The following is a 27,616-nucleotide window of genomic DNA, read 5'->3' as shown; positions in this document are numbered from 1 at the left end:
CTTCACTGGGAACAGCACTGCCATTGAAGGAGTCTGCAAACTCTGCAGAAGAAGCTAACTCACAAGCTGGAGTTACACAACAAGGTAAAAATCATAAATGCACTGCTTTAACTTTGTGTATGTGTTTTTCAGTGCAAGAAAGAGATTTCCTTTGCAAATAAATGTAAGGTTTTGTTCATGTCCCCAGTCCTGCAGTTGGATGCAGGACAGGACCTCCCTGTACTTTCAACAGGTTCCTCACTCACACACACTGAATTTAATGGCAATCCCAGGCATGTTCACATGGATTCTGCCAGTGTGTAGGAGTTCCAATTATGACAAGCAACCAAACTCTTAAACATTATATTGCATCTTCATTAGTCTTTATAGACTGTTTGTGGGTTTTCTAGGAGAAAGCTGTGTGGGATTAAAGTTGTTAGTGTTTGTGCATTCTGTAATTTCAGCAACTCGTGATATTTGAAAGCTGACTTTGGAGGTGTCACCTTGTAAATGACTTCTGTGTTAACATCCGCAGCTTCAAAATAGCATCATTGAGAGAACTGGCTGGAAACCCTGGAGAACCCTATGCCATGGTTGCTGAGAAGCTGTGAAGATGATATCTGTGTCTGTTTTCCTGCAGCTGCTCCCTTTCTTCTGAACAAGGTAAAAGTCTTGTCTCCTGCTGCCCTGTGAATTCAGTGGGAGCTGGGAAAAGAGGGCAGGAGCTTCTTTATCTCCCACAGACAAAATCCCTCTGTCAACTTGTGTGTTGTGGGTCACCAACATTGATGTCAACAGCTTGAGAATCAGCCTGCTCTCCTACAGTGCAGGGTAGTGGTGAGGCAGGGACGTGGGACCTGCAAGACCCCATATCTGTACATCTCTAAGTGGATGCTGTATTTGAAATCTGAACCTATCTTCCCATTCTTAGTGCCAAGGATCCACAAGTGAGGAGTGGTGCTGTATGAAACTAGTCATGTACTCATCATGAAAAGCAGACAACTCCAAAGGTCAGGTCAGCCTCACATTTAGATTGTCTGACTGTAGAAGACTGCACTGACAGTGTGAAATGATGAGACTCCAACCTTAAGGCTTGCTGGCAATGCATGGTTGTTTACCTGAGTCAAATGCCAAGTACAGAAATTATGTTTATGCCAATACAGTTTTATTTATGGCACTTGTATTTATCTTGCAATAGTGAACGGGCCTAATGAAAATTAGAATCAGCTCCAGCATTTTGAGGAAAGTAGGTTATGATGTTCTCTTCCTAAAATCACAGAAAATTTGCAATTTTAACCAAGAAGTACTCAATGGTTTGGGACAGTGTTTTGGCCCAGGCTGGTGCAACTCTTAATTGCTCCACCTCCTGGCTCTGTATCTCTTCACTTTGTGACTAGCACAGTGCATGCTGATTCGATTTATATTCTTGCAATGCCTTTTACATTTGTCTTCTTCTGGTAGATCAGAGGGAATTTGAAAGACGATGAATTAGTTATGTTTTATGGTGGGTATGAACACCTTAACCTCTGGTGGTGGGCTGACCTTGGCTGGCTGCCACACCCCCAGTCATGCGCTCTCTCTCTCTCCTCAACAACACAGGGGGAAGAAAATAGGATGGGCTGCGATAAGGACAGGGACATCACTCAACAATTACTGATATGGGCAAAACAGACTCCATATGGAGAAAATTAGTTTAATTTATTGCCATTTAAAATAGAGTAGGATAGTGAGAAACAAAGACTAAAACTAATACACCTTCCCCTTCCTTCCCTTCTTCCCAGCTCAACTTCCCAGCTCTTCAACCTCCTTCCCTAAGAGTGGCGCAGGGGGATGGGGCACAGAGCTTGGGGTCAGTACATAACAGCTCTTCTCTGCCACTTTTTCCTCCTCACACTTTTCCCTTCCTCCAGCATGCAACCTTCCCATGGGCTGTAGTTGCTTTCAGAAGCCTGCTCTGGTGTAGTACGGGGAAATACTTGCTCCACTGTGATCTCCTCCAGGGGCTGTAGGGGAATCTCTGCTGTGGCACTTGGAGCACCTCCTCCCCTCCTCTGACCTTGGTGTTCCCTCTGTTGTTTCTTGGTCTTTTTGATCCTTTTTCCACTCTCTGTCCTGTGAGGGTTTTTTTGCTGTTTCTTAAACACATTTTTCCTGAGGTGCTACCACCTTGGCTCAGCTGTGCCCTGCAGTGGGTCTGCTGGAGCTGGTTGGAACAGACTGTGTCCAGCATGCAGCCAGGGCCACCCCTCAGAGGCTGTTCCTGCAGTGCCTGCTGACAATGCCTGGGTACCTGCACCCAGTACAGCTTCACAAAGACTCAGATCTGTAGAAAGATTTGCTCTCTTCTCTCTCATCTGATCATTGCAGGCAATTTTGTCAATATGCAAATCTACAATCAGGTATCGGAACACTCTCACCTATTTTATTCATCCAGAAGTCATGTCTCTAGTCTACAGTTACTAATCAGGGGACCCATATGATCAGTGGAGAAAGGCAGGCACCTTCAGACACATGTTCAGTACATCCTAAACTACGGCTGGCTGGACTAGACATCCCTTCAGCAGGCTTCTCCTTTTCCACTGGTTGTGGAGGTAAATGAGACAAGAAGATATTTCCTCCTTTCTCTTTCCTAGAGGCTGCTAATGCCTACTCTAAACTGGAATGTTCCTCTGTTGTTGTTTCAGAGAAGAAGCTTCCTTTCCTACATGACAATATGAGTTTTGTGCTCCATTGATAAAGCAGCTTCTAGTATCTCACTATCATGGCAGTCCAGCATGTCATTATGGTGATATCAGATGCCAGCACCGGAGGAGGTCTTCATGAAGTTTCATGCAAGGTTTGGAGTCTTTGGGTCTTAGGTATGAGAATGCATGTGTGTGTGTGCATAAATACAAAGGGGTCTGTGTTTGTGTGCGCATGCATGCATACATTGCTAAAGGGAAGAGGAGTGAGTTCGTGTGCAAGACCTGTGATCATCCAGCTGGGTCAACAGATAGCTATTTGGCTCTGTTTTGGACTGTTCGACTAGCTATCTCCAAGAAAAACCTTGTCATGAGGGCCCAAGCCAACCAGTGCCAAATTACTTTTGATTTAGCAGCAGAAACACAGCTATAGCCTGTGCTATTGCAACATTAGATTACTGTGTGTTGAACGGGCCCGAGGTACAAATAAAGTACTGAGTTTCAAGGAAGAAGTTAGGAAGTCTTTTTAAAAATAAGGATGTGGAATGATGACTCTGTGTAAGAGGTCCAGTTTCCCAAACAAAGGCATTTGGAGCCATTTGAGAAGCCCTAAGGTACCAAACATACCTACTTAGTGCTGGGAAACACAGCTCAGAGCCTACAGGGGATTTGCTTCTGGCATAGAAACCAGGCACCCACTGAGCTATCCTGCGTTGCCTACAGTCACAACAGGGCCATATGTTTAGGTAACTGTATCACACACTTATTCATTAATCACAGGTTTACATATTTTCTTTAAGGAATTGATTTCAGAATATGTTTTTTCTTTTCTTCTTTTCCTATATAGCTATTTAGGGAATTATGATACCCTTACTAAAAATAAGTAGCACTTCATGAGTAGAGTAGTTTCAGTATTATTTACCTCAGTGACAACACTGCTGATGAAAGTGAAAATTGCAAGATCAGGCCAGAAATGAACATATGAGAAAGGGGAACTGTTCATAATATTCACTATTATTTTGAATTCTTTTTGTTTGGAAAAGTATTCCTTCTTTTTTGTTTTTCTTTGAAAAAGAATTTGGAATCAGCTAAATCTTTCTCCAACCTGCTTTTTAGATTAATCATTGCTTTGGGTTCTTGAGTTTTAGAAATTAAAAAAAAAAGTCATCCTTACATTACAAACCCACAGTTTCTTTTCACTTAGTGGCTGCTTTCCAAAGCAGGAAGTTAAGAAAATAAAGCAAACTTATAGCCAGGGTAAGATAAATAGTAATGTCCTAGGAGAGAATGCTATTTATACTCCTTTTGTATTTATATTTCCTATTCTGTCCTCTTCCCCATTCCATTGACTGCAATTAAAATCATAGCTTCTGAAGTAATTTTACATTTCCTTTCCAGCGCTAATGCTGGTTTACCCCCTACAGAAATTATAATAGTTTGATTGCCAGTTATTATTATAATAACAGGCGAGCTAAAATGGACAGTTTAAACTAGCGCCATTTAAACTCTCTTTCTGTAGGTGAGTTGTTATGATGAATTAGATGATGGTTTCACAAATGTCTGGTCACATGTAGAGTCTCGATGTTGCACATGTTCTAACAATTACATTGCTGTGAAAAAATGCCCATCTTGCTGAATGTGGATCCTCTTCTCAGAAGGGAAGGTGATCTGGATTTCAGCTGGGATGGAGTCACACAGCATTTACATGAGGTTTTTGTTCAGTCTTGTATAGCGAGAAATATATGCTTAGGGCTCTTGTTTTTTCTTCTGGAGCTCTTCATATACACATATGGACAAGGGGGAATGGCCTCATGCTCCGTCAGGGGAGGTTCGGGCTGGACATCAGGAAAAAATTTTTCACGGAAAGGGTCATTTGGCACTGGAACAGGCTGCCCAGGGAGGTGGTTGAGCCACCTTCCCTGGAGGTGTTTAAGGGAGGGTGGATGAGGTGCTGAGGGGCATGGTTTAGGGAGTGTTAGGAATGGTTGGACTCGATGACCCAGTGGGTCCTTTCCAGCCTAGTGATTCTATGATTCTATATACCACTTCACTGAGAGTAGAGGGAATTATGTTTCATCATTAATCAGGACTATAATGCTCACTTATGATGATATATGTTAGGTGCAGGCACGTGTGTCCTAGAGGTAGGTGCTTAAATTAGTCACGCTAAACCTGCATGTAGGCTATTATATAAAAGTGATGTTATTGTCATCATCATCATCATCAACTTCAAAAAGAAAAATCTGGAAATAATTCTGGCTCATGGACTCCAAGTAGCTGGCATCAGATAAGGGACAAAGAGAGGAAATGTTTCAGGGACACTTTCGTCCTCAGTGTTTGTGTTTAAACAGCAAAATGCATTTATTCCAGCTGATGCAAAATTAGCTCTGTTGCTGTAGCCAGGGCTGTACCGGTGGTGGCACCAAGGAAGCAGCCGTGGGCAGCTATGCTGGCTGGCAGGAGTTATCTCTGAGTTGTGTCTCCCTGGGACGGCTCACAAGTCCAGTGTCACAGAGAACCAGTTGCTTTGTTTCAAAAGAAAGCTGGATAGCTAATTAGTGCTTATGAATTAGATTAGGGATATTAGGTAATTGGGAGTATACGAGTGGGTGCCAAGATATCTGGCAGTGTAAAAATAACTATTATTTCCTAAATTATTTCCCTGTATGAATAATGTGCTGGACGTGGTGGAGTCCTCCTGAGACACCTGTCCTGCACCAAGTAACAAGGTTAAGCCTAACAGAGGGTCTGGATTTAACTGTAGGTGCACTTAGGGCTCCATAGTCCTTTAATGAATCTGATTACGAGGGCATTCATAATGTGGTATTGCTTGTATGTAGTGCTGGGCAGAAAATTCATGGGACTGAAAACCATTAATACAAAATACACTCATAAAAAAAGACATAATTATCATGCTATGATAAACATATCTTTTGGGACTTACAAGTCATTATAAGCAAATGTAAAAAAAACTGAAACAATGCAGTGTTAATTGGCAAGGATTTTTCAGCATGAATAAATGTTCTTTCATAGAAATCCAAACAGTGCCAGGCACAGTGGAGGCTGATCCCTACTTAGGGTCTACAGGCAGTACAGGAAAACCGCACAGTCTGCCTCATCACACTCCTTTGAAGGTGGAGTAGAGGCGGCAGAGTTAAATCCCTCAGAATATTGCAACTCCAGTAAAAGCAAGCACTTCCCAGTGTTGAATGACATGAAGAAATGCTGATATAAAACAGTGAGACATACCTTTATCCACCTCTCCTCTGAAACTAGCAACTGGTTTGAGTAAAGATCAGTCATACCTAGAGCTTTTCCAAATCAGTAATGCACAGAAGAGCTGTCTGGCAGATGTGGAATAAATACAACACACGTGCTGGATGGGCTGCACATGCAATACAAGGGGCAGTTCTTGGGCTGCCTGTCTGCTGCCCCTTGTTAGGAGGTGTTAGCTGAAGGTAGGTGGCCAGACAGAGCATCCTGGAGGAGGTAGGACCAAGATGAATTATGTCTGGAAACCCCAGATATAAAGATTTTACCTATGCCAGCACTATCAGATGTCAAGAAGTCACAAACAAAACTTTAAATGTATCAAAATATGCCTAGAGAGAGCGTCTCAGAGGAAAGGAGGGGGGGTCATGTTCAGAAAAATTTGGAAAAGCCTGCTATGTACTACAGTGCCTGCAGAGAGTGACATGAAACAGATCTCAACACTTCTCGTTTTTTGGAGGCTAGAGCAGTTCCTTTTAAAACATAGTTTTTGTGAGCTTGTAAATGTTCAAACATGATCAAAGTAACAGTTTGTTCATTAATAATATGCTCTAGAACTGAGCAGTGATTCCTAATTGCAAAATGGGTAGTACTCAGCCTGGCTTTCTGATTGGCTTTAGGGAGCTTGAATGCATGGCCTTATTTCACTGCAAAGCCCTGGCAGACTTTGCACATTAAAATTCTAAACTGTCTAAGTAGGTGTGAAACTAATTTTGTGTTTATTTTTGAAAAACCACCTATGATCATTTAGGGCCATCCACTTCACTTTGGGAGGCCCTCACCTAGCTGCAGGTGGGCCCTAGGAGACAATAAAGCCCACCTCAGAGAGGATAATTTTTTGCATATCATAACCTGAATATTTATAGCTTCTGGAATCGTTGTAGCTACTTATCCATGTTTCCAGCCACAACTTTTCTTAATAAGAAGGGCTTTGAAAAACTTGCTAAATCTGGACATAAAAGGAAACAGAAGTTTTCCTAGTGCAGTGGAATTTTTTAAAAGTCACATAGTACCTTTATTGATGAAACAAGGAGGAAAGCACTTTTCCGCCAGACTTTGCAGAGCTTATTTACAAAACACAAGATTTTTTCATTAATGTGTAGGCAAGGCAAAGTCATAACAAGGTTTCCTGCAGAGTGAGGATGCTTATGTGGCTAGTTATTTCATCAGTGGGTTATCTTATTCCTTTGCTTGTGGTGTTTTAATATGTTTATAAGAGACAAACCTTGGGGGGAAAAGAAAACTTTGAAAGAGAGATGAAAGAACTCGGAAACATTTTGGCATTTTAAAGTTTTATTTAACGTGAAAATGCCTGCTACATCCTATTTACACAAATGCAAAAATGTTTGCAAGTCACCTCGTGCATCTATAATTTATGTCTTGACTGTGCTTTGCAGCTCAGTCACTTTCAAAGACCATCTCCAAACCACCAAAATTGGTCAGTGAAGTCCAGAGAGCACTAAAATCACACTGATAGGCTGGGATTCACTCTCAGATTCAGACTTGAATTTTGGGTATAATATACATAAAAATATCTGCAAGTAAACTAGAGAACTAAGCTTCTCCTTGTGTCTGCAGAGAAGCAGAGCTAGAGCAGGATTCAGTTATCTAAGTGCAGGTTTCAGGTTTCAAGTGAGATGCCCAAATGTCTCCCACCAGGTTCCTCCTGGTGCCTCAGAGCGGTTCAGGTCACCTGTAGGTAGGTCCTATGCCTATCTGTCAGATGCATGTGGGTAGTTTGGATATCCTAGGCTGTCTTAAGTGACACAGACATGTTAGGCAGCTGAACTGGACTTCTAACTGCTTAAATTTGGAGCCAAATACTAACCTCAGTTGTTTTGTACCAGTGCACTGCAGCATGTACATAATATTTGATCTTTGCTTCTGCTGTTGTGTACTCTTCTCTGTTTTATTTGTCTGTGCTGCTGTTCTATTATTTTTTTGAGAAGGCACACCTCTGGCGTCTTTTCCCACCACCTATGTAATGGTAGCATGTAGTGTGGGAAGACAGAAACTATGGCTTCAGTAACAGTGTCTCAAGTAGACAAACCGAGAGAGTATATTAGTGATTAGCATGTAGTTAGATTAACGAGGAAGCATAAACACGTGCATACACAAGACATATGTACTCTGTTGAGGGAGTTGTGACTGATAGCTGATTTTATTCTTAGTATTTATTTATTTCTTGGACTCCAAAGATCTGAAGATGAAGTAGTTGTGTGTCCCCTCTCAGCATGAAGAATAATAGAATATAGGTAGAAGTGCAGATAAAAATCAGTGCCAGTAACTAAATTTTGAGAAAGAGAGCCAAATTTTTAAAGATGCAGCAGCCAATAACCTCATTGTAATCTGCAGGGACGGTATGATGAAAACTGCTTTTGCAAATGTGGCTCTTCTTTCTCAGAGGTACAAAGAGATCCCATCGCTGCCAAATGGAGTGACTTTAGCTGCTGAATGAGGCCGCAAACTTAGTGCTAGCAGCTTATAAATCATCTGGGGAAGCTGTGATGTCTTATTGTGAATGATGAGAAATAGGAAGTGTTGCAGTTCTGTAGAAGTGTTACAGCTATGCATGCTTAATATGCTACTACGTATGTTTATGTTTATGTTACTATGTATGCTTGTGTCATTACTAGGTTTGTAAATGTAGGGGATAAAAGTGAAAGTATAATTTTCCCACTATGTGTTGTCCTTCCAAAACAGATGTAATGACTGTAAATGCCTAAAAAGAGTGAGTCAGCAATGACATTCTGTGTCCTGTGACAATTGATCTAGAGATTATCTACCATCAGTTCGACAGATTTTACCATAAAATACTAAAAACTAAGAAACTGCTCTTTCCAGACATAAGGACTTCTCTAAGGCAAATCTTGTCAATAATAGACTGTGAGCCAGATCCTGCTGCCTTTGTATCCAGAAGAAGGTGGCTTTAGTTCTTTAATTAAGTGGTCTGAGTCTTTTTTTCTTCCCTCGGCATTGGAAAAATAAAATAAAAAGACTGATTGATTATAACAACAAGCTGAACACCAGATGTTTTATGAATATATGACTTCCCCAGCCCACACCCATGTGCATATAAGAGAAAAAGAAAAACAAAGGACTGTTTATAATTGTCAGAATATTAAAACCTTTGCTTATTCAATGTTCTTTCTTCGCTGGCCTGTTCATGCAGCCAAAAAATTGATTTATGACATAGACCATTCATTGCTTGAGTTTTGCTTTCCAAACTTGGTAGAAGTATTTCATGACCAGAGTCAGATGTCTTTCTTTATGTAAATTTTGATAATTTGGAGGCTATCTTTAAACCAGTTCCTGAAACCGCAAGCCATAATAACTCATTGGTTTCATGCGCTCTGCTCAGTCCCATCAAGACAAATTGCTGGGCTCAATGTCCTTTGCCAAAAGAGAGGAACATTCCCTTCTCCTGTTACATAACACTGAGACACTTCAGTGCAAGAAATAGGAAGGGAGGCTTGCTGACTAGCAGGTATTCTGCAGCTTTGGGGTTTTCTTCCACACTTTAGAGTATATTTTAGGGAAATCCAAATACTGTTCTGCGAATGTAGCCATTACTAGTGTATATGTCTTCCCCTGAAGAAAAGGCTGTGGACTAAGGCTTTCCTGCAGTACCCATACAAACACTTTTATTTGCTTTTAAAAGATTTTTTGTTTCAGCAATGCGAGAGTTGGTCCAAGAACATATTAAAAAAAAAAAGTTCATCGCACTGTTTTACAGTTTCTATAAAAATCTAAGGTTATTTTTCCAGAGTTGTCTAAGAGCAAAATCCTTCTTAGGATTTGTTACTACCTTTAACTCCTTGGAAGACGAGGTACATGGAAATGATTTTTTAATGGCATTACCGTTTTCATGGGTTTATTGTTTTGCATCATTTGGTAGTGTTCCAAAACACACTTTGGACTTCACAAGTTGTTTTCTACCTGGTGCAGCCATACTTTGAAGACAGATGGTAAAACTGGAAAGTATGCACTAGTGGGACACAATAGCACAAAGCTACTGTTAGCTTTAATTAGGATCATGAACTGCCTGAATCCATGCTTTGCACATGTTACACTTTGATGTAACTGAAATGAGAAATGACACGACTGCCTTGTTTAAAGTGTGAGATGGTTAAAAAAGTGTCAGGCAAAATCCCCTGCTTTTCTGTTTGAACTTTCTTCAGCTGTTTTTATAATCAGTATATTTAAATTGAGATAAATCCCTTAGTATTTTCCCTAACTTAAATATATACACATATGTGCATGAGTTTAGCTTGGTTTCTGAGAGAAATGAGGCTTAGGGCATTGCACGGTGAAGAGTCTGTCCATATGTCTTGCTTATTCCTCCTCTGTAATAATTTTGGAACTAGTTGCTATGTGACGACCAAAACTAACAAGCGGGAGGTCCCAGAAACCCTAACTTCCTACACATTTTGTGGAAAATGATGGCTACAGAGGCAAGAGAGACCCAAATAAGGGCTGCTAATGTTTATAAAAAACATTATAATCCAGCTCTGTAGTATCTGAAGGGATTGCAGGTGACCCGTTTGCACAGTGTTGGCTGCAGGACATCACACACTGCTGCTTTCCTGACCAAAGAGCCAGGGGATGTGGGAGGCATCTCAGGGGACAGTGGAGGGACATGTGGAGTGGAACACATGAGGAAACAAAGCTAGTACATACCACTGTTCACTGAACTATTTATGGGTATATCTGTATGCATATAGCGTGATTAAAAATCTGAATACGTTTTACATATACACCTGAGGGAAGTGAGAGCTGATCTTCCTGATATCAAGCTGGCAATAGTCAGCTGATGAGGCAGTATTTAATCACAGAAGGTGAAAAAAGGTAAACAGATGATTCAGTACATAGGCTAGTTATTTCTGGTACTTAAATATTTTATTAGTTTACTGGACTTCCCAGACTTGATTCCAAATATTCATTCTAATGGACAGATTAGGGTTTTTTTCTGATGCAGCTATGGAGATGAGATTCTGTCATTTATTCTCAGAAAGACCAGCAAATAGACCATAAAGTTCCTCTTCAATCTATAAGCAAAAATGTCTGATAATACATAAACGTTTACCAGTTTTCCACTTACAATGCAAGAACGATTGCCTTTTACAAATAAAATTTTAGAATCCTTGATATTAAAATGTTAAAAAAGTACATCAAGATATGCTGTAGCCTAAAGAAAATGCAGTCTACTTTTAGCCTTTTTACTAACAGTTTTGATTTCTTGTTGAAATTTTATTTCCATTCAACAAAGGATCACTGGAAGACTAGCAAAACTGAGCAGCACATTAAATTTTAGTCTAAGGCTTGCAAGAATCCTGATTATGCTTAGTAATAAGTAGAAATTAATCTCCTTAGTGTTTATTCTGTATTTTCCTTCCTAACACACAGTCATAGACTGAAAAAAAACCCTTCGGAACTAAGGTGTGGATTAATTTTGAGCATCTGATGGTAGTGCATGTGATCTTTCTATAAAGCTCTGTATTGTACAAATCTATAGACATTTCTAGTGTTCTATAATATTGTCACTGAAAATGCATTCAAAGATTTCAGCAGCTGAAATAAGCTAAGTTGTTAGCACAGGCCCAGTTTTTCAGTATCATCTCTGTCAGAAGTAAGTCTCATCTCTTCTTCTTTCAGCGCTTCTTTAACTGTGCTCCAACTCAAATCTTTGCAAGTATCTTACATTAAAAAAATATATATAATTTTTGGTGGTGGGGACAGTAATAACATAATGCCTCAGACTGGGAGAATAGTTTCTCTATTGGCTCTCTATTCTTTGAAGAAAGCAAAGCAGTTAGAAAATGCAGTTAATTGTTTTATTGGGTTAAATCACCTATTTTCTGTCAAGGGAAAGGTCATGAGCAACAATGTCTGTATCATTGGTACCTCTATGGGTCTGCACAGTCCTTGGGTGGGGAGCGTAGAGCTGCTGGAACAAGCCCCTGAAGGCCCGCATGACAATACTTCCCCAGGCAGGAGGCTCAGCACATCCCTGCACTGGGTACATCTCACCCACAGGGAACTTACCACCAAGGAGGAGAGTTGTGTGCTCAGTGAAGGATTAGCATTAGGCCTTTTGAAATTTTGTAGAGCTTATTTCATGCATTCATACGCTTTTGATTTCAGTGGGTGCTGGTCACGAAGCTGGTTCTAATATCTCCAGAATTCATTTCTTGAATCTTACTTTTGCTCAAAATCCTCAAAGGTATTCAGGTACCAAGCGCTCAGTACTTATAAGAGTTTGTGTCTGCTTCATTTTCCCCTCTGTAAACAAATATCTTGGAGTTCTGCCTTGTGTCATGGCAGAGAGATATTATTGCAATGGAGCCCCCATGGCTACAGGGAGCAGGTGCTCTCAATGTGCATTACAGCCTGTGTTTTCTGCTTCCATGCTTCAATCTCAGATCAGAAAGGTTACATTTCCAGATTTTATACCTGATTTCATCTGAATTTGCACTGAAATATGCATGTCCATTCATCTATGTAAAATGCTGATCTCAGTAACGAAATGTAGATTCAGAGAACCTATAAAAATAAAAACCTGCAACTGCTGAATTGGCCATGATCTAAAAATATTCTATTTAGCATTTCAGCTAGTTGTATCAAGACTGAGGAGTGGACAACGTAACTTTGAACAGCCGAGATTTTTTTCTTAAAAGTGAAGAATGGAAAATACATGAAATATCAGACAGTTTGGCAGTTCAAGCAGACAGAAGACAGAAAGAGGAATTATCATATAACAAATATATGAGGGGAAGAAATAATTCTTTCTCTACTTTTTCCACACACAGGAACATTAAGATGCAACTTTCATTTTTAAATGCACCTATGTCAAATGCATAAGGAACCTGATAATGACATTAATGTTAACAAAAGAGGGAATTTGATAGCCTAAAATATGCACACTGAGATCTCAGATTTACTTTACACAAACCAGAACATATCAGCCAAAGATATTCCCTGTCACAGTACAGAGACATTGTTTCTCATTCAAATATAGAACTCTGCTATATATAGCCTACTTTATCATAAACTTTATTTTTCAGAGATTAAATTATTTAGCTCCTTACGAGGTATAATAGTGTAGTCCAAAGCTAAAAACACTTTTCAAAGCCGATCATTTTAATTAGGACTCATTTCACTATTCTCACTTTCTAACTTAGTAAGATAGCAAGACATATATTTTGATTCCATTCATTAAAGGAAAAGAGGAAAGCAAAATAGGAAAGCAGCTGGAGAACAACCTTTGTTGAAAGCCAGTCCTACTATGCTTTGGCTTTGGGAGCCACAGAGTGCAGAGTAGCCTCATCCTCTTTCGTTCAGAAGCACAGCCCACGGAGGTACCCACCTTTTGTGCAACAGCCCAGAGCTCAATGCAAGTGAATGCAATTGCGTGAGCAATGACTGAATGTTGGAAATCTCCATCACTCCTGCAGAAGCTCAGCTGTCGTTCAATCAAACTGGAAAAAAAATCCAATGATCAGAGAATATTTTACTCCCCATTAGATCCAGTTCTAGTGATAAATATATTGTCTGGCAGTTAGGGAGGGACACATGCATTCAAATCACCTTGCACCTAGCTCATCAGGTCTAGGATCTGGGTTAGGACTTTCTACTAGAGAACTGAATCCTAATGACTAAATAATAGGGTCCTTGAGAGAGGTCTTATTTTTCTGTCCTTCTGAAAATTGTGCACTTGAATTGAATGTGGATTGGTTGAAGAAAAAGAGTAGAGGTTTATAGTGTGGATAGTTGGGAGACAAAGGTCAATCTTCTGCTCCAGCCTTGGTGGCTCCCGTTTGTCATGCAAAGCAGAATGTTTGCTAGGTTGATTATACGCTCTGAAACACTGAAGGACATGTTTTAAGGTCACACAATGAATGAGGCAAAGGGAAGATTTGAATGTTTGCTTTCTGTATTGGATAATATTATACTAAGCAGCTATATGTATGCCTTCTCTGATTTGTGAATTGTTCCAAATCTCCTTCATAAATGTAGTCTCTCTTTATCAGTTTGTTTCAGAAAGACTTAGATGAGCCAATCTGTAATTTTTGAATGCTTTCCTCTTTTTCTGTGCCAACCCAAATTCACCAAATCTGATTCACATTGAACAACCTCTTCCAGTTGATATTGGTTTCCCTCCATCCACCTCTGAAAATAAATTATTTATTAAAAATAATTTACTTGGCCACCTTATGATGCAGCATTCCTGGCTGTGTTATAGGAGAACATCATAATCTCCTCAGTGCCTAGGCTCCTTGTTCAGTGCATTTTCTGAGCCAAACTTGGCAGATTAATTCCATATTAGCCAAAGAGAGTGATCAGAAGGCCAAACACAGAGGAATATTAATTTTCCATCTGCTTAAGCCTGTGAAGTAAGAGGTGTGAGCAAGCTGGAATTTTCTAACCCTACAGGGCAGAAGTGTGAGGTTCAGCCAGGCAGCAGCATAAGCTGCCAAATGTTCAGACAGGAATCAGAGAGGAATCTTTAGCTGCTAGTGCTAATCCTCCTAGAGCTACAAGTTGCTGATGGCACTGCCAATCATTCTTACATTTCTAGTGCACTGCTTTCCCATATAAATTTATTTATTTATTTATTTATTTACTTCTGTTTTCTGTGGGATTTAAATAATTAGAAATTACTTTTGAGGCTATGGAGAGATTTTCCTCTCGAAGCCACCCAATGTCTATACACGTGCCATGGTACAAAGTTAACATTGCTCTAGTTAACATTTAGCTAATGCTAAATAAGAATGTGGTTTTTGAGAAAATATGTTCAAAGATGGAAAATATGGGCAATTTCACATATCAACAGAATGAATGAGAGAGAAAAATGGTGTAACAAGTGTCTTTTTTGTGATTATTTCCTCCTGCATTTTATAGCATAGCGGAATGTCTCGAACCATGGCAGTTCCCAGAATTTAGTTTAAAACAAAACAAGAGCTCCTGTTTCTTTTCAGCTTGAAACCACCTGATCCTCATCTAAACCTGGAAGACTGACATTCTGTTTGTTCTCTGCTTTAATCAATTAAGTGTACGTGCACAGCTTTTTTAAATCTGCTTACTGCTTACTTATGACACTAGAAGGATGTTCCAAACTGGTGGTCACTGAATTCTTTTACTGAAATCAAAACATTCTGTGGAAATCTAAATTTAACCATCTTTTCTTTCTCCAAGACTGATAATAAGCAGACTCATAAAATAAAGAGGTACAGTATCACTTTCCATTACAGTGTAAAGACTATATTGGCTGGTAGAGGCCGAATTCAGTCCTCTGCTGCATTCTTTGGGATCATATTGAAGTCAATGAGAACCACCTGCACACAGAATTTCATCCCAATATGAAAGCCTGGCCAGAGATTTGATTTGAAATACTTGACTTACAAGTGAGGTAGCCTTTTTTTTTGAAATATTTTTGTAGCAGTTGTAATAGTAATAATAAGGGTAGGACATTTCTCTATGTAATATGTAAGAAAATATTTAGAAGTATTTTTGGAAAATAGTAATGACCTGCTGTGCTGTACTATCTTTTAAAATGTGTGATTTTCCTGTGGTATATCAGAGCCATTATGTTTGAGAGAGCAGGGCCAGATGGCTCACAAATTCACGTGGGCAGCAGTTTACAATGTAGTGAGTCTCATTGAAGTCTGCTTTGGTTTAAGCAAACCTGTGCACCCACTGCAGCTGTGGCTACCTTGGGTTTAATGTCTTGCTAAATAACAAAACATGCAGGTAAAGGAATTTGTCTTCTACTTTTTTTTTTACAAGCAAGAAGTTAACAATTATCACATTTCTTTAATAATTATAGTCCCCAAAAAAGAGAATATGTCTTACTGGTTTAAGACTAATGTACTTCTATTAGCTCTGTTGCAGCTAAGAGGATGGTTGGAAAGTTTGGCTTAAGGTTTCTTGAGTTTTCTTAATTAATTTCTTCAAGTAATTGTGGTCATATAAGCATTCCGTTACTTAATGTACAGCCGACTCTGTGTCTATCAGTGAAGCAACATGACTTCTGAGGTTCATGTTCCTTTTAAATAATAGTCCAGTGGTGGCAGCAATGTCTAGTTGTTAGAAGCTAAAAGAAATACCCTTGAAATATTTCAAATACTCTCATGTACTTGAAAGTGAAACACTCATTTAAAAAAAGTGTAATCTTGAACAATGGAAAGTGTAAGTGATTAAAACACGTACACTATTCTTTTGAAAGATGTTTTCTCTCTCCTTCTTTTTCTTTGTAACCAGAAAAAAAAATATCCAACCCATGAGTTGTACAGGCAGCTAAAAGATGTGTATTTAAAATTGAGTGACTGGATGCCAATGGTATTTTCAAGGACATTGACTTAAACTGAGGACTGAAACCACTAGAACATGTTCTTAGGCATATACTCACTCCCCTTCTCTTCTGCTCCTTCAGTTCCTCCTCTTCTCTGAAAAAAAAGTGTTTGATTAAATAGGAGAGCTCTCTTGCTTTTTGAAGAGTTACCCATTTAGGGCCAGATCAGATACCTTTTCTTAGAATGAGTAGTACCCTCTTCCACAAGAGTCCTTAAGATTGCAATAGTGTTCCTTCAAAGTAACAGTATTCTACCCATTAAAAAACAAACCTACTATAAGGTCACCCATACAAGATGTTTCCATTATGTATTGCAAGTGTACAATTGTCAAAGGTAGTTTGGACATCAAAAGCAGTGTCACTGCCATAGTATGCCAGCTTTCACAAGACTTTGAACACAGATGTGAATAATCAAACTATCTAGAAGTATGTATGCTCAGGTGGTACTGAGCTCACTTTGGCACATGCCAGAAGTACTGAAACTTGCCTAGTTTAAGCTTCACTGCGATTTAGCCACATACATCCATTTTCCCCATACAGGCACTATACTACAAGGTGCTCTGTGGACTAACCTCAAAATATGTGGCTTAGCTTGGCTGCATCTGAGGCAAATTGCTCCAAACACCTTGTAAGTGAAGGCCATAGGCTCCCAAAGCGTTTTTGCTGGATTATTAATACAAGGATAGTTTTGCAAATCCAGATTTGCAGTTATGCTGTGGTCTGATACAGAGAGCACTGGAACAAGTGTTTAGGAACAGGGCATCCACTCTCTGGAGAGTTTAGTTGCCTGGGGTCAGGAGTAGCATAGAGATGATTTCAGTGTCCAGCCATGACACACCTCAGTGGGTCTACTTCTTTACTTAGGACCTGCTTTTCAGTTCTGACTCTCATCCTTGGTCTCTGTCTGAGCTGTACTGGAGATATGCCTGTGCCTGGTCTCTTTATCTCCCTGATTTGGGCCTTGATCCTGATCCACTGACTTGACTTTGTTGCTTGGCCTTGCACCTTTATGGACTGCAGTGATTAACAGGCTCTCAGTTGATGCTAATCGCTCTCTCCTGACCTAAGTTGCATTCGTGCTGTGGGGCTGGGTCCCTTGTTAGGCAAGCTGCTGCCCTGCCTGCATTGCTGTGACCTGTGGCTCCCAGGCTGCCTTCCTTCTCAAGTGCAGACCATTCTCACTGCTCCCTGACCCACAACATGGGGCTCATCACACCCAGCTGCGGGCTTCGGCAGTACCGACTTCACATCTGATCTACCGGTTTGTATTGCCTTCTTAACAAAAAGAGAAAAACAGATGTCTGTTGGTCCATCTGACCTATCTTATATGGTCATTTTTGATTAAATAAGGTCTACCTTGAAGCGCCTGTTGCTCTCTGTTCGTTAAAAAAAAGAGTCTAGAAAAAGTCCATCAAACATAGTGTATACTTTATAGCTTTTGAAATTTGGACAGATGAGGCCCAGCTATGGTGTCTGTACCTGTCTCTGACCAACGGTTGGTCACATTGTTTGTTTCTTGTTTTCTGCTCAAAACGTTTAAATTTTTATACATTCTTCAATGAGGAAAAAGTTATCTCTTACTGTCTGGCTCTGTAGACCACAACACAACATAATACCCCACAACCTGGGTGTTGGGTTGCTCCTATAAAACAAATATTAATTTCATCATTACATCAAATAAAAATATACTAGTTCTCTGTGGCTAAAATTGTAGACTTCAAACTCTAATCTCAGCAGAGTGATACAGCTCAGTAAAAAATTGAACTAATACCTCTCCTGCATTTCAGCTATTGAAGCACTTTGTGCGTTCCTATCAAATTTGACAAATCTGATTCTACGGGATTAGGGTGATAAGAAAGAGCCTGGTTAGTGAACAAAGAATCTACGACTCAAACAGTTCTAGCAATAGTTATTAGTATCCTTTTAAAACTGTATATTCAGTTTCCATTGCATACTTTGGTTCCAGCTAAATCAATCTCTCTCCTAGACAAGATGATATAAGTATAACCACTACTGTGTCATCTCTGAGTTGACAATACTCTCTACTGTGCACAGACTAATTCCTAAATCTGAAGGTGGTATTGTCTATCTACATTTGGTCAATACGACATCTCCTTTATGTTTATTGCATTTGGTGACCTGATGGTTGTCTGTTTGAGATACTCATTAAAAGAATACTTCAGAATTTTTAGAACTAAATTTGAAAGGTTAGTTCATAGAAAGAACCGGCCTGATTGTGGAAGTTTCTGAAAGCACGTCAGCTCCCATATATTTGAGCTATGGGCAGATTCTTTTCTTTGAACATCCTTACCTATTGAGCTGTGTTTGATTTTAAGCCCTTGTCCTGGGAGCTCATAGGTTTCTGTTCCAAACAGTCTTTCCTTTGTTTTCATTCTTATGGAATGTGAATATGCACCCTAAAATCCCCGTTTAGCTATAAATGTGTCAAAAAAGAAGTTGACGGGGGCCTGTCATGTGTTTCTTTGCTTGCTAGTCATATTCAGCATGAATTTTGCATTTTGAAAGTTATGTGCACGAATGAACGAGTTAATGTAAATTAGCAGGGAAAATAATTGGCAGAATTACCTGCCTCTTGTTAGGCTGAGAGTTGGGAGCACATGAATGCTCTCAAATCTGCATCTCCCACATGGCATCCCATTGCTGTGCCCACTTGAGTCAAAGGACAAGAAGCAAGTACTCCTTTGAAGTGCTACCTTAAACAAGAGATAAGGAATAGTAAACTTAACTGAAGCCTAACTGATGGCAAACAATTCTGTCTCCTCATGCACAATAAGCAATTGCCAATACTGTCTTTCAACCTGTGTAATGTAATCGTGACAGCAATCAACCAAGCCCAATCTCCTTTTTGCTCTTCCCATATTATTCTTTTCCTTCAGCAGATCTTCCCTATAAAGCTGAGTGATAAGGCTTTGCAATGGCATCCATGTTTCAGAAGAAACAGTGCACAAAGTAATGACAGGTTTCATCACCATAGAGGTGGCTGTAAACAGTTCCCAAGCTTCCTGTTCCTGAATGATAGTGCAGTTGCTTCCTGCAATTGCACAATATATTGTCATGCAGATTAGCTACGGGTCACTGCATGGGGATAGGAAACTTCAGAGGTTTCTGTTGAACCTGTCAGGTTGGGAGATCTAACATACTGTTGGGATCCCCTCCAGCATTCCTCTCTGTAATCCACACAGCTTATTGCAGGCTTTTTCTGAGAAGGGGGTGTAAAACAAGTTGTACTTTTCATCTGAGGAAATGGCCCAAACACCTCTTTTAGAAACAGGCTTTAATAGTCTGTAATTCCTTAAGTGAAGACGAAGGCTGTAGGCTTGATGGAAAACAAGCTGAAGGAAACTGTAGGGAAATTGTCTTTTTTAGGAAGATAGGAGAGTTTGAGATCCTTAAGGCCTTTGTTTGTCTTCTCCTGAAAAAGGGACATAACAAACATGCACATATAACTATTGTTCTGGAGTGAAAGGTGAAAGACAGTGAATGTGTGGCTTTTTTGTTCAGATGCCGAGGAAAAATCTAGAGAAGATTGCCTCCTCATGCTCAGGAGCAGGCATTTAACAGTGATCTTGTTATGTATCTTAAATCAGGGGAAACATCCAATAAACCAAAGAGCTGAGGAGCAGACGTCAGAAGCAACCTGTAAAGATAAGTTTAGAAAGGGTAAGCTGAGAAAAAAGTCAGGGCTAACATAAGCAAGGAAGGAACCAATCACAGTCTGTCTGTCTGCAATTTAGAAAATCTCACACATCTGAAGTAAAGGACAATGTATTTGGAGTACAAACCATATGCTGATACTACAGTATAAGCCGTGTATACTCAGAAGTACAAATGCAGATTATATTTCATATGGCAAACCCCAAGATCTGGAGATTTTATGACAAAATTAAGCTTGAGAATTAAGCCTAGGCTGAGGAACAGACATGTCATGAGCCCAACAGAAAGCACAGTGTTCTACTATACTAAGAAGTGCTCTTGGAATCTAGAAAAGCTGCTTGCCCTCACCCCCTGCCCCCTCATTGTGGTGTTTTTATATATACGATCAATTAAATTGTACAGCAAATATGAACGATTCCAAAGGACATTAGCCATCTTTTGAGATCTTCTTTTCAGAAAATCTTAAAAATGTTTTCTCCTTTTTAATGGGATCATCTCTGAGAGGAGTTTACATTTTCCCTGTCTTTGCAACAGACAAATTAATTGTCTATGTCAATGTCAACAATTAACTCTATTAATCTTTTCCCTGCTTTTCAGGGAAACTATGAGTTACAGATTTGATAGTATTCTGAACATCAAAAACACTACTAGAAATGCAGCAAAAAACTGGACAGGTCTGAGAATACTTTGGTTTCTCTTCCAACTCCTTTCACTTCAGTCTCCTGCTGAAGGCAGGAATTCTAGTCCAAGCATCCTAGAAATCCCAGTGCTTCCCAGTCTGTGGTGTTACTGTGATGGAAGGAGGAAGTGTGTACTTATATTCCTGCCTTTTTTAAAGCACTCAATGAAGTCACTGATATGAAAATTTTTTCATTTTCCTTCATTAAATGAGTGAACCTACAGAAAATGCTCATTTAAAATTATCTCTACTCTTGCTCAACAGATGTCTGTCCCTTCTTTCTGTGTCCCTATTGCTTCAGTTATCATCTTGAGGCCATATGGGGAGGAGCACAGGCCAGACATTCACTGAATTGACTCATTTATTAATCATTCATTATCTTTTGTAAGAATGAGCGAATTTACTGGCTTGTGCCCCAAAAAGAGTTTTCTGAGAGTATTCTACGAGTCAGCATTTTCTGAGTCTGAAAAGAGCCTGAAGATGAGAAATGCGCTGTCTTCCTCCGTTATTAGTGTTTCCTGCATAATCTGGTACTTACTCTGAGTAGCTGGAATAGCCAAGATGCAGCTTGTGCCTTGGCACAAGCTTTGTGCATGCAGAACATCTTAACTTCTGTCATGGTAGAGGACTGTGTTCTAACAAGCTGTTTGAAGCTTATGCTTCAGCTTGTCATGGTATGTTTATTTAAAGGCTTAACAGCTTGCCATGGTTTCACTTGATGTTATTGTTAATGGGAAGTGTTTTGTTTTGACTCTTTACTTCCTGACTTAGTGTTGTTTTTACATCATGGCCATCCCCAGACATCTAAATGCACTTTCCTTCAGTCTCTTTCCATATGTTCTGCAGTCACATCTGTGTGACCAGGTAGGGATCCCAAAAGCTACAATCAGGACCAAAATTATCACAGCATAGAGCAGGGCGGTTCTGTTGAACCTGACTTGAAATCTTCTATTTGGAAGAACTTTTCACCTATAAAAATATCCTTTAAGTCTCAGTAAGTCTCTTTTTTTCTCTCCCCTACCAGAGACAAACCTGGGTAAAAACATCTCTTTTGGAAGCATTACAAAGAATTCAGGTTTCATCTGTCATTTCAGTTACAATAATGTGATATATGATTATCTCAAAATGAAACATTTCACAGAAAATCTAAACTAAATACTTGCATTTCTAGGGGGGAAAAAATCCAAAAAAAACCCACACCAAAATTTTATATTTCACTGACGTTGAATTTTAGTTTTCATGAATATTACTGAACTAAAATCTGTTACAGTGAATGACATGACTCCTCTTGACCTTAGTGGCTTCTGGGTCAGGGCCCCCGTGACTTAGTTTACCCCAAAGAGGGCCATTTAGTAAGTAGCTTATTGGCGTAACTAAATTCTGAAAACAAGTACAGTAGCTGCAGTGGGCTGATGAATATAGCTAAACTACTGTTCTCTAAACAGTCAAATAGCTAAATATCACTTAAGTGGCTTGGCTTAAATTACCTTGGAACAAGTTACTGTGAAAGGGAAATGAAAGCATATAAATGAGTCTGAGACACTTGTATTCATTTGTGGAGAAGTGAGGGAAACAATTAAGATAAACCAGAAAATGGCAGGCGTGTTGAGCCATATGGCCCTTTCCTGTTTCTAACACTTCTTTTGTTTAACTTTTCCAAAGCAATTTTGTCAACTATTATTACTGTGGTTGTTTCAGTTTTAAACATGTTTTCCTAGCATTCAATCTTTTCCCCAGCTGCCCCTCTCCTAAAGAAAAGAAAAGAAAAGAAAAGAAAAGAAAAGAAAAGAAAAGAAAAGAAAAGAAAAGAAAAGAAAAAAGAAAAGAGAGAAAGCAGGAAAGGAAGAAAATCCCAATCAATTAAAAATAAATGCTGGAAAAATCTTTAAGATGCTCTTTGATTCACATTGCCTTAAAAACTTTGCACTGTATGCTAGTTTCTTTTGTCTTCGCTTTCTGCCTGTTTTGCCCAGCTGTTGGGCACTCCTGTGTTCTGCTATAGCAAAACAGATGCAGACTACAGATCACATGGACTGCTCTAGTTGAATGAAAGCAGCTTTGGTCATTAATCCTGTCTATAGGCTCTTTGGCTTTTATTTTTAACAAGTTGTCTTTTTTTTTTTTTCATTCTAGCTTTTAATCACGGTTTGCAAAAAAATTAAGAAACAGGTCTAAAAAAAGTGAGAGAGACGGAGATCAAGCAGGCTGTTGTGAGCTTTGAAGCATAAAAAAGAAAGGAAAAAAGAAGCTTTTATTGTCAGGAAATGGCAAATACCTAGCACAGTTTAACAATTCTGTCTGGCTGCTAGATAGGGAAGTAATGCCTTTGGCAGTACATAAACTCTTGTTTTCTTGCCCTTTGTCTTCCGGTGTAAAACACTGTTGAAAAATTCACCTGTCCATTGCAAAGTTAAACTACTGGCTTTAACACAGTTGCATGGGAACTTCGGTTTATTAATGAATACAACATACCCTCTTTGATTTGAATGCTTTCAGAGCGCTGAAAAGATTCAAAAGGCATCGCTTCCTGCACCAGCGGCGCGCCTTTATACATCTCAGTGGTTCACCCCTACCCAGCTGCTATATCTCATTAACAAGCATTTGGCCATCGCAGCAAACTTCGCAGTGTTGACACTTGAAAGGCCCAGGCAGGCGCTGGCAGGCTATCAGCTATGGCAACAGGAAACTGCCCCAAGACAACACTGAGAAAACAGCAGCTGCAAAAGCCAAAAGCAAAAGAGGACGGAGAGAGCTAGGTGTTTCCAGGCTGCGCTGTTTTCCATATGGGCTGTTTGTGCAGCAGAGCCATGCCAAGGGAGGGGAGGAGAAATAAAAAAAAGAGAAAAGAAGGGTCTAATAAGGCGGTTGATATAAGCTTGGTACATGCTAGGGCATTAAACACTTTTTTGTTACATTTTAATGGCTTCCTAAAGTCTATTTTCATGCAAATAAAAGCCTGCCTGTCTAAGGAGTTCACAAAAGCTAAGCCAGGGGCCTGTCCATGAGTTAGGCTCCCTTGGACACCTCTGGTCCCCGGTGGCTGCAACCTGCCACCCTTCCCAAAGAGACATGCTGCCCCTTCCTTGCCACACATTCCCTCCCTTAATACCTACAGCCCTCAGCCTCAAATGGGCTGTTGCCTAAGTGTTGCTGGAGTAGCAAGGATCAAGCCCATTAGCCAAAATAGGAGCTTCACCATGACAAGAATGCCCTCTGCATGCTGCCCTGCCTTGGGCAGAGCACATTTTTCACTGAGTTTACAGAAGACAGAGAACTCCTGAGGTTAGATAGAGGCAACCCTGTAGAAGCCTGTGGGGTGACTGCTTTTATCACTGTAAATTGGAATGGATGAAATTCATGTGCAGTTGATGACAAAGAGATGAGGCAGTAAATGGATATTGAAATCTGCAACACTGAAACTAGGATTCCAAACAAGATTGTACGACTATTTTACATATGTAAAAGAAAAAGTAAACCCCGGATGCATTTTATCCTGCCTATTACTCTGTGCTTCCCCTGGTGTTCCTGAGGAAAGTCTGTGAGCATGCACCAGGTTAATGGGTGCAGGTTAACTAAAACTTGTTCTGCAAACATCTGCAGCAAATATTCAAGTAACAATGGTCAGATTCATACAACAGTTATGAAAGCAGCAGCAGCAACAGAAAGCAAACTGACATGAGCTCAAGGCTCACCACCACTTTAACATTTTCAATGGTCTGGAAAAAAACTCTCAAGTAGTTTAAGTTTTTAATAAGGATCAGTCATTATTTTTCCAGTGGTTCAAATGTAGCGCTAACCATTGCCATGTTTCTTCCTTCAGTTCCTTCAGGGGTTTTGCAGCTGTGAGACACTTGCAGGCGGATGTTTACATAATCCAAGTTTGTATTTTACATTTGCAGGTAGAAGTTGTATACACTATCACTGTTACAGAAAATGGAAACTATTTTCTCAAGCCTCATGCACGTCAAACTCCATGGTTTATACTAAAAGCAGATTTTATAGCCTGTTTTGTACACTTCATGTTTCCTGTGCCAAGGAACCGCAAGATAGAAAACCTGCAACCTGTGAAGTTCCTCTGCCTCAGAACTCTGTGTAGCATCGTCGCCGATAGTTTCCAGCACGGCAGCACACACTTCCAGCTCTCTAATATGTGGTTCAGCTACAGGGTGACTGAGGTGGTGATTCAGTAGGTTGCAAGCTTCCCTCTGTCAATATTGAACTTATGCCCCACTATCCAGGTATGCATCACTGTATAAAGGACTATCCTTCTGATTGGGATACAAGAGTAAGGCAGCAATTGATTACTGTTGTTCTGGATCCCATGGCAGTTAATTTTTTCATGGGTGGAAATATTAACTTCTGGGAGCTGGCCAGATTTCAGTTTGGAGGAATACATTCTGCTTAAGCTTTCTTTTCCTGTCCTTACGCTGGTTTATATTCTTGCTGTTCCGATGGCTTCTTTCCACATGACACAAGGCTGCACACCCTTGGGTGGGAGATGATTTCTCTGGATCCAAGGAACAGGGGATGTAATCCCCATTATTGAAGAGTTCATTCACCCTCTGTCCAAAAGCACAACAATCTAGAGATGTTTGAGATTAGTTCTGGGTTCTCACATGATATCTGCTGGCAAAAGAACACGCACGTGACAGGGTAGAGCAAATATAAGCTTACCGTGTGGCTTGTTACCACAATGCAGGCCACTTGGAAACATCAGTTAATTCTAACAAAGGTATGTTGCTAATAGGAGCTGTATGCTGCAAGAAGCACATAAAACCAGTTCTCCTATGTTTCTACTGGTTCCATTTTAGGTAACCAAGCTATATAATTATTTTATAATTCTGGTCTAATATTAAGTGTTGATTCTGATATTTGTAAAAACCTTCCATACTTCAGATGTTTGGTAGTTGAGAAGCAGCTCTCCTGACAACTAAAGTGAGCAACGCTCGCTCTGCATCTGGCATGTCCCTGTAACAGAGCAGTTAACTACTTTGCTTTCATGCCAGGAGTACGTGGGTGTGGTTGCCCCAGTGTGTAACTCATTCTATTTTGCTCATTTGGGCAGCTTCATTTTTTTTTTTTTTTATTTCCTTATTTTATTTGCTACTTTCATGCTTTGGGATGAGTTATTTTCTCTGTGCACACACAGACTCTGCTCTTTTCTGTTGCTTGAGGAAGAATTGCAGGATTCCCCTCGTGACTTGTAAAACCATATCTAGAATATATAGGGGTGTTTCATGATTTATTTGTCATTTGTGTCATCCAGGTAGGGATTTACTGGTCTGATGAAACAGCAAAGAGAGAATTTGGAGATATAGTGTTATTTCCCTCGGGTGCTACATTAAGACAATAAAACATTTATTGATATCAGAGCTGTTTCTTCAGTGTCATGAAAAATAAAAGCAATTTCCAAGGAAAACAGACTTGGAGAAATAAAAAAATATTTTCTCCAAGTCTGTTCTAGGAAGTTAATTTTGAGAAGCAGCATAATATATGACAGAATATCGCCTTGTACTAATTATGTAGAAAAAAACCCTGTGTATCAGTCCAGCTAGACAAAACTAGTGCTCTGTCTCACTCATTGGACAACACTATTTTCAATTTATACGCATGAAAACAAGAAGTAAGAAGTCATTACTAGATGAGAACAGCACTGAGTAACTACTTTATTGTATAACTGTGATAAACTCTTGCTACATCTGTAGAAAACTCACTGTAAAGCGCAGTGCAAGTCTGTGCTTTGTTTATAATTCTTTTCTGTAGCTTGATGAGTTCAATGTCACTCATTCTATGAAAGCTATATATATATATCTCAAATATTATGAAATATTATGCATACTGTAATCCTATATCTATAGTTTTAATGTGATTTACTCCAAGTATTCATACTAGTGCATCTTATTTTTTTCTAATTTGACCTTAAAAAAAGTACGTCTGACCTTGCAAGTTTAAAATGAAAGTGTAAATTATTATAACTTTGGACCTCTTACTAAAAAAGGAATATTAAGGAATTCCTATTTTTTTTCCTTTCCACTTGGGAAGGCCAGAATGAGATTAGAATTTTGAATTTTTAATTCTATCACTTCCATAGTATCAGACTTTCAGCAACATTGACAATAGAAAACAAAATATTGTACTCGTCAAATAAAATTCATAATAATTTCTAGAATGAGATTTTGAATGTGAAGTTTTGCTTCAAGGCAATTTTTTTCTCTCTTTCTTTAAACCTAGGGTAAGAGGAAACAATACAGAAATGTTAACATTTCTTTAGCTACAAGAACTACTACTGGGTATTTTATGTCTTTTAAAGGGAACGAGTTTTGAGGTGGTAAATAGGCCACATAGATTGTTGAGGAGTCTTTTGGGTTTGTTTCTTCATGTGATCGTCTAATATCACTTTTGGTAAAAAAAAAATAAAAGAGCTAGGCCCTGATCCACAAAGCACACACACATATACACAATTTCCCATTCATAAAAGGTATCATGAAAAATAGTTCATTAGAAGCATATTTATTTGAAACATTTCTTGGTGTTCTGCTTCAAGGAAAGATGGCTGAATTGAAATTGAGAAAAGTGCCATAAAATGGGTTTCTTCAGCTTGATCAGGTTCAGTGAAGATTGCAAAGGACTGTAAAAGCCTGGATTCATTCAGTCTCGTGCCTTTGCAAAGCTCCTGTGAATGTTTTGTATCATTGCTGTCAGATGTGATTTTCTCTGCCGCTGCAGATGTGCACAACAGATTTACTGTTACAAGTAATACACAGTAAATTCCTGACATAGAGGCATTTAGGGCCACTGCCAGATGTCTCATTTTAATAATACATTTGTATATCCTAGTGCTAGAAGGACAATTAAGCTGTGAACAATAAAGATAAAATCAGTGGAGGACAGGTATTACCACTTTATTGTTGTAGTCAATCTACGGTGCTCAATAAAATGAATGAATTCAGGTTTGGGTTTGTGTTGTTACAACAGGATTAC

The 27,616-nt window shown here is 39.4% G+C and overlaps 1 long non-coding RNA gene across 2 annotated transcripts; it reads left to right on the top strand.

Moving 5' to 3' along the window:
* LOC128849567 (uncharacterized) lies at nucleotides 1-25,552 on the top strand. Of its 2 annotated transcripts, XR_008447437.1 has the most exons (4): nucleotides 1-84; nucleotides 515-642; nucleotides 2,664-2,815; nucleotides 24,535-25,552. It is a non-coding gene; the product is annotated as an uncharacterized LOC128849567 (long non-coding RNA). The 2 variants fall into 2 exon arrangements; XR_008447438.1 differs by lacking the exon at nucleotides 2,664-2,815.
* The last annotated feature ends 2,064 nt before the right edge of the window (nucleotides 25,553-27,616 follow it).

This window comes from Cuculus canorus, chromosome 1 (assembly GCF_017976375.1).
Source record: "Cuculus canorus isolate bCucCan1 chromosome 1, bCucCan1.pri, whole genome shotgun sequence".
NCBI classification, from domain to species: Eukaryota; Metazoa; Chordata; class Aves; order Cuculiformes; family Cuculidae; genus Cuculus; species Cuculus canorus.
This window is presented reverse-complemented; position numbering and strand designations above follow the sequence as displayed.